Source organism: Hetaerina americana, unplaced genomic scaffold (genome assembly GCF_022747635.1).
Source record: "Hetaerina americana unplaced genomic scaffold, ioHetAmer1.1.p SCAF_7, whole genome shotgun sequence".
Lineage (NCBI taxonomy): Eukaryota > Metazoa > Arthropoda > Insecta > Odonata > Calopterygidae > Hetaerina > Hetaerina americana.
The window spans coordinates 4588824-4596399 of record NW_027287316.1 but is presented as its reverse complement, the minus strand read 5'-3'; positions in this window follow the sequence as shown (position 1 = coordinate 4596399).

The window sequence follows — 7576 nt, the reverse complement described above, 5'->3', positions numbered from 1 at the left end:
TACGAGTAGGGCATCATTTTTCTTGAAACTTACCATACACACTTGGCACTCCTTCTATCAACAGGTACCTACACTGTAACCCTCTGCTTATTTCCTAGTTTAGGATCCAGGGCTCACCGAATGTGTCAATGAATCTAAACTTAAATTGAATAAAGAAGACAGATACTTTTCAAGTATTATCTTTAATACGACCTCCTTTCTCCTCCCGTGCGTCGCATGGTAGACAATTGTTTTTATGAAATGTATCCTTCTTCAACAAACATTCTTCCGAGAATGATTATTTCCAAGAGGAATGGATTACGGATGAGATAATAATTAGGAAGTTGAGCTAAATAATCTACCGGTTAAGGTAGGTGTTGGATGGACACAACTACCAAATGAATATTTTTTTGACTCCTAACAAAACACAATCCAGCAACCTAGTCTACATCAAGTCCCTCTTCATCTCTGAGCACTTCCTTCCTCTCTTCATCCCGTCCAAAATCCCTATCCTGTTCCTGCGCTTCCCTCGTTTCCCTAACATTCTCCCCTCTATCACAGTCTTCAGCATCCCATTGTCAATTAATATGCTTTTCACCCTTTTTTCATGCCTCCCTAGGATTTCTCCCAACAATCCCCTCACCTCGCTCACCATGCGCTCCCTCCATCATCCAGCACTCCCTCATTTGTTTTACTTTCGGTCCGTTTCACCTCCTCCATCCTTCTCCTCACCAGCATTTCATAAGTCGCCTATCTAGGTCTATCAACCTGCTTCAGTGATTACGTTTCCGCGCCGTACATAGCTACGCTCCATATCAAAGTTTATATGAGTCTTCTCTTAGTATCCTTACTCAACGTCCCTGTCATCAACTCCTTCCTCCTTGTGAAAGCCTCTTTGCCTCGCGCAATTCTTCTCCAACTACTTTGACCGTGTTGGTCCAAAGCACTTCCGAGAAACGTAAACTGTTCTACCTGCTCTACTTTTTTACCCTCCTATTTTAATATTTAGCTTAGCCTTTTTCTTTCTGGAAAATCGCTTAACCTTTGTTTTATTAATATTGATTCTCATCCCATGTCTGTAGCAATGAATATCCAATTCACTCGGCAATGCTTGCAACCCCTTGGCTGACTGACAAACTAAAGCTTGGTCATCAGCAAACTTAACTGATTTTACGAATTCCCCGCCCATTTCCATTCCTTCCTCCAGTTCTCCCCATGCCTCTTTAATCATTTCCTGCTGGTATACGTAAACAGCAACGGTGATAATGGGCAACCCTGCCTTACACCTCTTCCTAACACTGCCCATCCGGACTCCCCGTTCCCCACTCGCACCTGAGCAGTCTGAGACATGTACAGGTTGCGGATTAGCCTCCTGTTCCTCCAATCTATTCCTATTTTCTTCAATGTACTCATTAGTTTTTCCCAATTCACTCTATCAAACGCTTTTTCGAAATCTACGAAACAGGGACATACGTCCTGATGGTATTCTATATTCCTCTCGATTAGTGATCTCATCACTGCAATGGCATCACGCGTGCCTCTCCCCTTCCTAATCCCAAACTGATGATCCCCTAAGTAATCATGTGCCCTCCTCTCTATCCTTTTGTTTATGATCCTTAGAACAACTTTAGCTGCGAGGGACATCAAATTTATTGTCCTGTAGTCCTCACATGATGCAGCCTTTACCTTTTTCGGAATAGGAACTAAGTCTGATCTCACAAAGTCTTCCGGCCAGATTCCTTCCTCATAAATACTACGAATCAGCCCATATAACCTCTTCCTCCCACATTTTCCTAAACATTTCAATAGTTCCGCGGGAATGTTATCCACCCCCACGGCTTAGTTAATTTCATCTCCCTTAATGCCCTTTCCATCTTATCGTCGAGTATGTCTTGACCTAAGCTATCTTCCTCTACGTCATGTTCCTTTTCTGTGCCTATCCTTTGTTTCCCTGAGTTCTTTACCATACAGTTCTTCTGTATATTCCTTGCTTATCTTTTGTGTCTTTTCTGTGTCAACTGCTATCTTACCCTACTTATCTCTAGCTGTTAGCACATATCTCCCCATATCTCCCCTTCTTACTTCCTAATAGTGATTTAACGTTGCTGTATAGCGCACCAATTTCACCCTTCTGCAGACTTTCCATTTGCCATTTGCTTAGTTTGGAATGAATGAATGAAAGTGAAATATCCTTTCAATTGCTTGAACGAGGTCCCTTTTGATGCCTTGCAGGACCACTCACCCCAACCGGCAGAGGCACTGGTATTGGTGTGTCGATAAATAAAGGTGCTCTCATGAAGAATTTTAGCAATTTGTACTTTGATCTGTCATTACTTTTTACTCTGATTTATTCTACTTACTTATATTACAGGCCTTGGGTGTCTCCTGGGGATTAGTTATCCACATGGGTTTTCCGCATGAAATAAAACAAATGCTGTCAAGTTGATTATTTCTTGGGTAGAAGTGAAATATTCTACTATAATATTTGTTTTTTTTTGGACGTTTTTGCGATGCTGCCATCTTAAATTAATTCCATGGGGATTACAGCAATCATTGTTATTCGTTTAATAAATAAATTCGTTTAAAGAAAGCGTATCCCTCAACTATTAATCGACCCGATACAATTCATAAATGCACTATTCTCATAAATGCACTATTCCTTGCGCTGTGCAACAATTCCGATATCATTCTTTTTCTTTATTGCAGAGCCTTTTCCTAGAAAATAATGAAGCATCTTTGGAAGCTTTTAATTTATCCACCTAAAATTGGCGTAGAATTAAAAAAAATGATAGGCAATAAAAATGAGGTCCATTTTTAAAAATCAATAATTTGTGTATTCTTTATTTGAACTTTTATGAGTTAAATTATTAATTAATTTTTAAGTTCAATTTATTCATTATTCGTTCAATAAATATGTAATATGAAGAGGTTTATCCTTCGTGCGAACATTTCCCAAGTCATTGTCTAATATCGGGGCTTCGTTATGGTGATAACATTTAATAAACTAATGATATTAGGAAGATGATATTAAAATTTGAATGATATTAATATCACAGCAGTTCAGCCAAGGCGCACAACCTGAAGCTGTCCCCATCTATCCACCAAATATATAACTACGTCGCAGTTTGAATTGTAAAATGTCTCCCTCCCTCTTCCGCAAAGGAAACGGGCGTCGTAAGATCTCTTTCTCGGGAGTCGGTGACCGTTGGCAGGCATGATGCAGCTCACTGCGTGGTTAAGCACTAAAATTTGAATCGCCAATATGCTGAGAGGACTTGATTACTAGCGATGTTGCTCGTGAGTACCCAATTTTCTCTTAATTGAACATTTAATGTTATCTAGTTCCATATTTCATTGCTATAATTGCCTTGATAGGAATCGGCGTTCTTTTAATCGCCACGTTGTCCAATTCCTTGTCGTCATGCAATCCAAAAGCCCCCTTTTTAGTACTTAGAATCATAAAAAGTATAACAATTATTTCATTATTGCATCTGAATTTGTTAAGAAACGAATTTATTCTAAAATCCATTGTTTTTTCTCTCCACTCTTTTGGCTAGTTATTGTGTGAATGCTTTCCTTCCTTTGTACTGTGGAAAGTTTCATGTGCTAGTTATTACGTATTTTGAAATGAATTTTTCCCCAATGCATTTCAGTCCACACGTGGTTCTGACATTTTAAGAGAAGCTAATATTTTTAGTTATAAACTGGTTTTTCAATGGTATTATACACTTAAGTAATTACACGACGACGAAACAATTCCTGCGATTTCTTTCATAACATTCTCCTATTCACGCATTCTCCTATTCAGTTTTTTCAAGGAAACATTTTCCGATCTCTCATACACCTCGGAAGGCGACAGGAAAGTAAGTCATAATGGAGACCACATGAAGGGGTAATGGAAGGTCATTTTTATCACGAATGCATTAGAATGTGATCAGTATTTGATAATTTCTTGTACCACTTCTTTGTCAGCTGCGATGGAGTTGGACTCTGCACATTTGTGAATGATAATGATTGATGCTCAGTATTTTCTAACTTAGTTATATTATAGTTTCCCTATTAGATGCAACTTGGAGAGAGGATTTTTGACTGCGATCTGCTGTGAGTTGTCTTTTAATGAGGTCAATTTTATTTTAAAACTAAAAACAAGCGAATCTATTTCGCCAATAACTGTAGTATGGTCAGCTGCCATCTTCTCACTGTTCACTGACCACGAGGTTTTGGTATAGCAGTTTTCACAGAACCAATGCGCATCGGAGTCATTAATTAGTAATTTGAAAAGGTTATTAGATAATTTGGAACACTTACTGTGTGTGTCTTTGTTGCACAGGCTACAAGGTTTTTTACTGCGAGTTTGAATCAATTTTCTTAAAGCAAGTAACACAAGTTTCAGTATCGGCCATATTGAATGGATGGAGACCCCCAAGTTGCATGTACAAGTGTTCGTGGAATTTTCTCTTCTTATCGATTCTAACATGCATGTTAATGGATAGATTTTTAAATTCATTCTTCGGCGCATGTGCCACAATTGGTGTAGGTTTGCGTAAATGTTGGTTAAATCTTAAATTATTTATAGAAGTGAAAATTCATGATATTTCCACACATTATATTGTGACAAAAGATAACAATGATTAAAATAAGCTGCTATTTAAATAATTAGAATTCTGATGCAATATCCTATAATACAAAACTTAATTCTTATAAAGTATACTAATTGACAATTATGCTTCCAATGCGCGTACTTCAATTAAACATTAAGATCTCAGATGTTAATCCAGTTAACAGAAAAATGTTGAAATAATTGATAAAATAAAATTTGGAAACTGAAGGTTTGCGTTAGACACCTATGCATTAAAAACTAGTGATATTTTTTTAAATTTTAATAAAGACAAAGTATCTAAATCAATTGGGTCTATTTCTATGCAACCAACTGAAGTTCAATAGAACACCAGTCATGGAATGTCAACACAAATAGAAAACCTTTTTAAAGCACATTACAATTCAAGAGGGATTTTTAATTATATTTGCGTAAAATTAGGGATAAAATCATCATTCGAAGTAAAAAATAGCCATGGCAAGTTACAATCTTGCTATCATATTATCTTATAATTTAAATAATATTTTAAAATGCCCCTTTTAATTATTAATATTTGTATTGTGCAGAAACTAATGCTAAAAAGTAAATGGCAGTCTGGATAACACAAAGGCATGTCTATTGATTTTCAATCAAAAGTTTCTTCTGATGTGCCATGAGTAGGCACAGTATATTACTCAGGACATTTGTCTCTCTAATCGAAGGCATTAATGATTGGATATGTATTTCATTAAATATGCATCAGCTACATCACTACAGCTGCTTAATGGTGAGGATTGCATAGGACGAGACGATGAGAATGAAAAATACAATGACGGAAGGGTCCATCATTTCTTTTCCCATGTACTAACACTCCCCCATGGTTGCTGCCATACACCATAAAATGAAACAACCTTGTTTTTGTAAAAGTATTCTGTAATGCAAAAAAAGGAACCATGAAATATGGACATTTTACCAAGACCTAAGAAAATTCGCTGTAATAAAAACCTATTTAAAATTGTTAAAGTACTGATTGTTGAAAGAGGAAATCATTATAGAGCAATGAAATAGGTTATGAACAGGAAAGGCCCTATATCATTCGTGGATATAATTTTGTTAGACCACTATCTAAACATTTTAATTTCTTTTTGATTGGCCAAATTTCATTTGCCTTTACATGAAATATCATTTGCAAATTTCTTGTATTTATGTAAGTAATTGAGGTGTAAGAAAACTCAGTAAGGAGAAAGAAAGAAGAGGGAAAATTTTTAAGATAATAATTTCTTTGGCTTTCATGAAATAATTAGTGAAAATCTGAAAACCCTAGATTCAACACGTTGACAGAGTAAAATAAAAGAAAAGATTCTTGTCTGTATGATGCAAAAATGTAATGTGCTTAAATTTCATTAAATGACATTGGACTGTGCAACATGTATCTCTTTGATTGGTCAATTTTGCTGAAAAAGCCAAAAGCATAGTGCAGGTGATGCTAAGACAATATACCAAGAATGTAAAGTATTTTTCACTTAAGGTTAATTATTAATGAAGAATACTATCCGAAGCTAGTTAGCATTATGAACTGAAAATGGAAATTTAATTACGAAGCAATGATTGTTGGAAATGGAGGAAATTCATGATTGAAGAGTACAGGAGTGATAAGAACACAACGGCGCGGTCCCGTGACCCTCATGGCATGTGAGGAGGAGAGAAATTCTTCAGCGATATTTGGATGTCTCGGCAGAATTCGATCCATCGAGGGCGATCATTTGAGGAATTGCAGATATCAAGTAAATCTTGACCTTTGAGTTTTCTCACACATTGACAAAGATATATATTCCTCCCTTCCTCTCCTCTTCTTATGCCTGCCAAAGTGTCTCAATGAATCAGTCTATTGGGGAGTCGCTATGTGTATTGTCGCCCTTCATTTTTGAAGGCAATATACACCCCCATCTTAGACAATATACTTGCCAGACAAGCAGTTACCTGTTTCTCTGTATGCTCTCTCCTATCATTTTACATTGATCCTTCACCCTTCCCTTTTCCTCTGTTTTCAGATGAGAAGTTGATGTGAACTGAGACCCCAGACTGCTTTACAATGAATCTCAAGATGCTAGCTGTCAGGGGACTCTCCGCTTGGAGCCGTTGATACATCCTCTGAACCAAGGACTCTTGTTCATCGTCTGCATCCAAGATGGATGGTCGTGATGCAATCTCTCCCCCCTGCATCGACTCTCTCCCCTTCAGCAACTGTCCCCGCTCCCCCGACCTCCAGAGAGGCGCTCTTCTCAACAAGCGACGGCACTCCAGACTCTAAAGCAATCAACAGTGTGTCCCTCGACTTCAATTCCCTCTCCAGGTCCACAATAGTCTCTCTCTCTCAGAGATCCAATTTCCCTAGTCATGTTAAGCATCACTTCATCTTTTAATGCATTAAATTGACGTGACATATCACGTTTTAGTGATTTCAACTCATTCAAAATACTAAAGCTAAATGGTGTCCTTGAAACTGATTGAAACTGTCTTCGCACACCGCTGCATTGGTTCACCAATCGCACCAACTTCAGGATCTCCATTCTAGCTCTCAGGTTGGCATCATCAGTGCTACTGGTGCTCATCACTTCGGCCACCTGCACCATGTCATCACCGTCTAGGTCCCTCTGCCTGCGGTTCGCTCCCATCCCCATTAGCCTCTGCAACCGCTTGCCTACCCCTGCCCCGACTGACACGTAGTGTCATCTGACCCCTCATGCGCAAGTCCCCTGACACTTCCTCGCACCCTGACGACGGGGAGCCATTGAATAAGGCGGTGAAGAGTCGCTCCTCTGCGGAGAGAGAGTTGTTGGCTTGGTGTGCTTCCATTGGTGCTGTGGCATGCATCGAAGGAGAGGCGTACAATTGATTGGATGTGCACAGGTGGGTGGATCTCATGAGGAAGATTAATTCTGTCGAATGAATCTTCTATTTTGGCTGCAATTGAGTAAGAAAGAAGCTGGATATTATTAAGAATAAGTAGAAACCACGTAT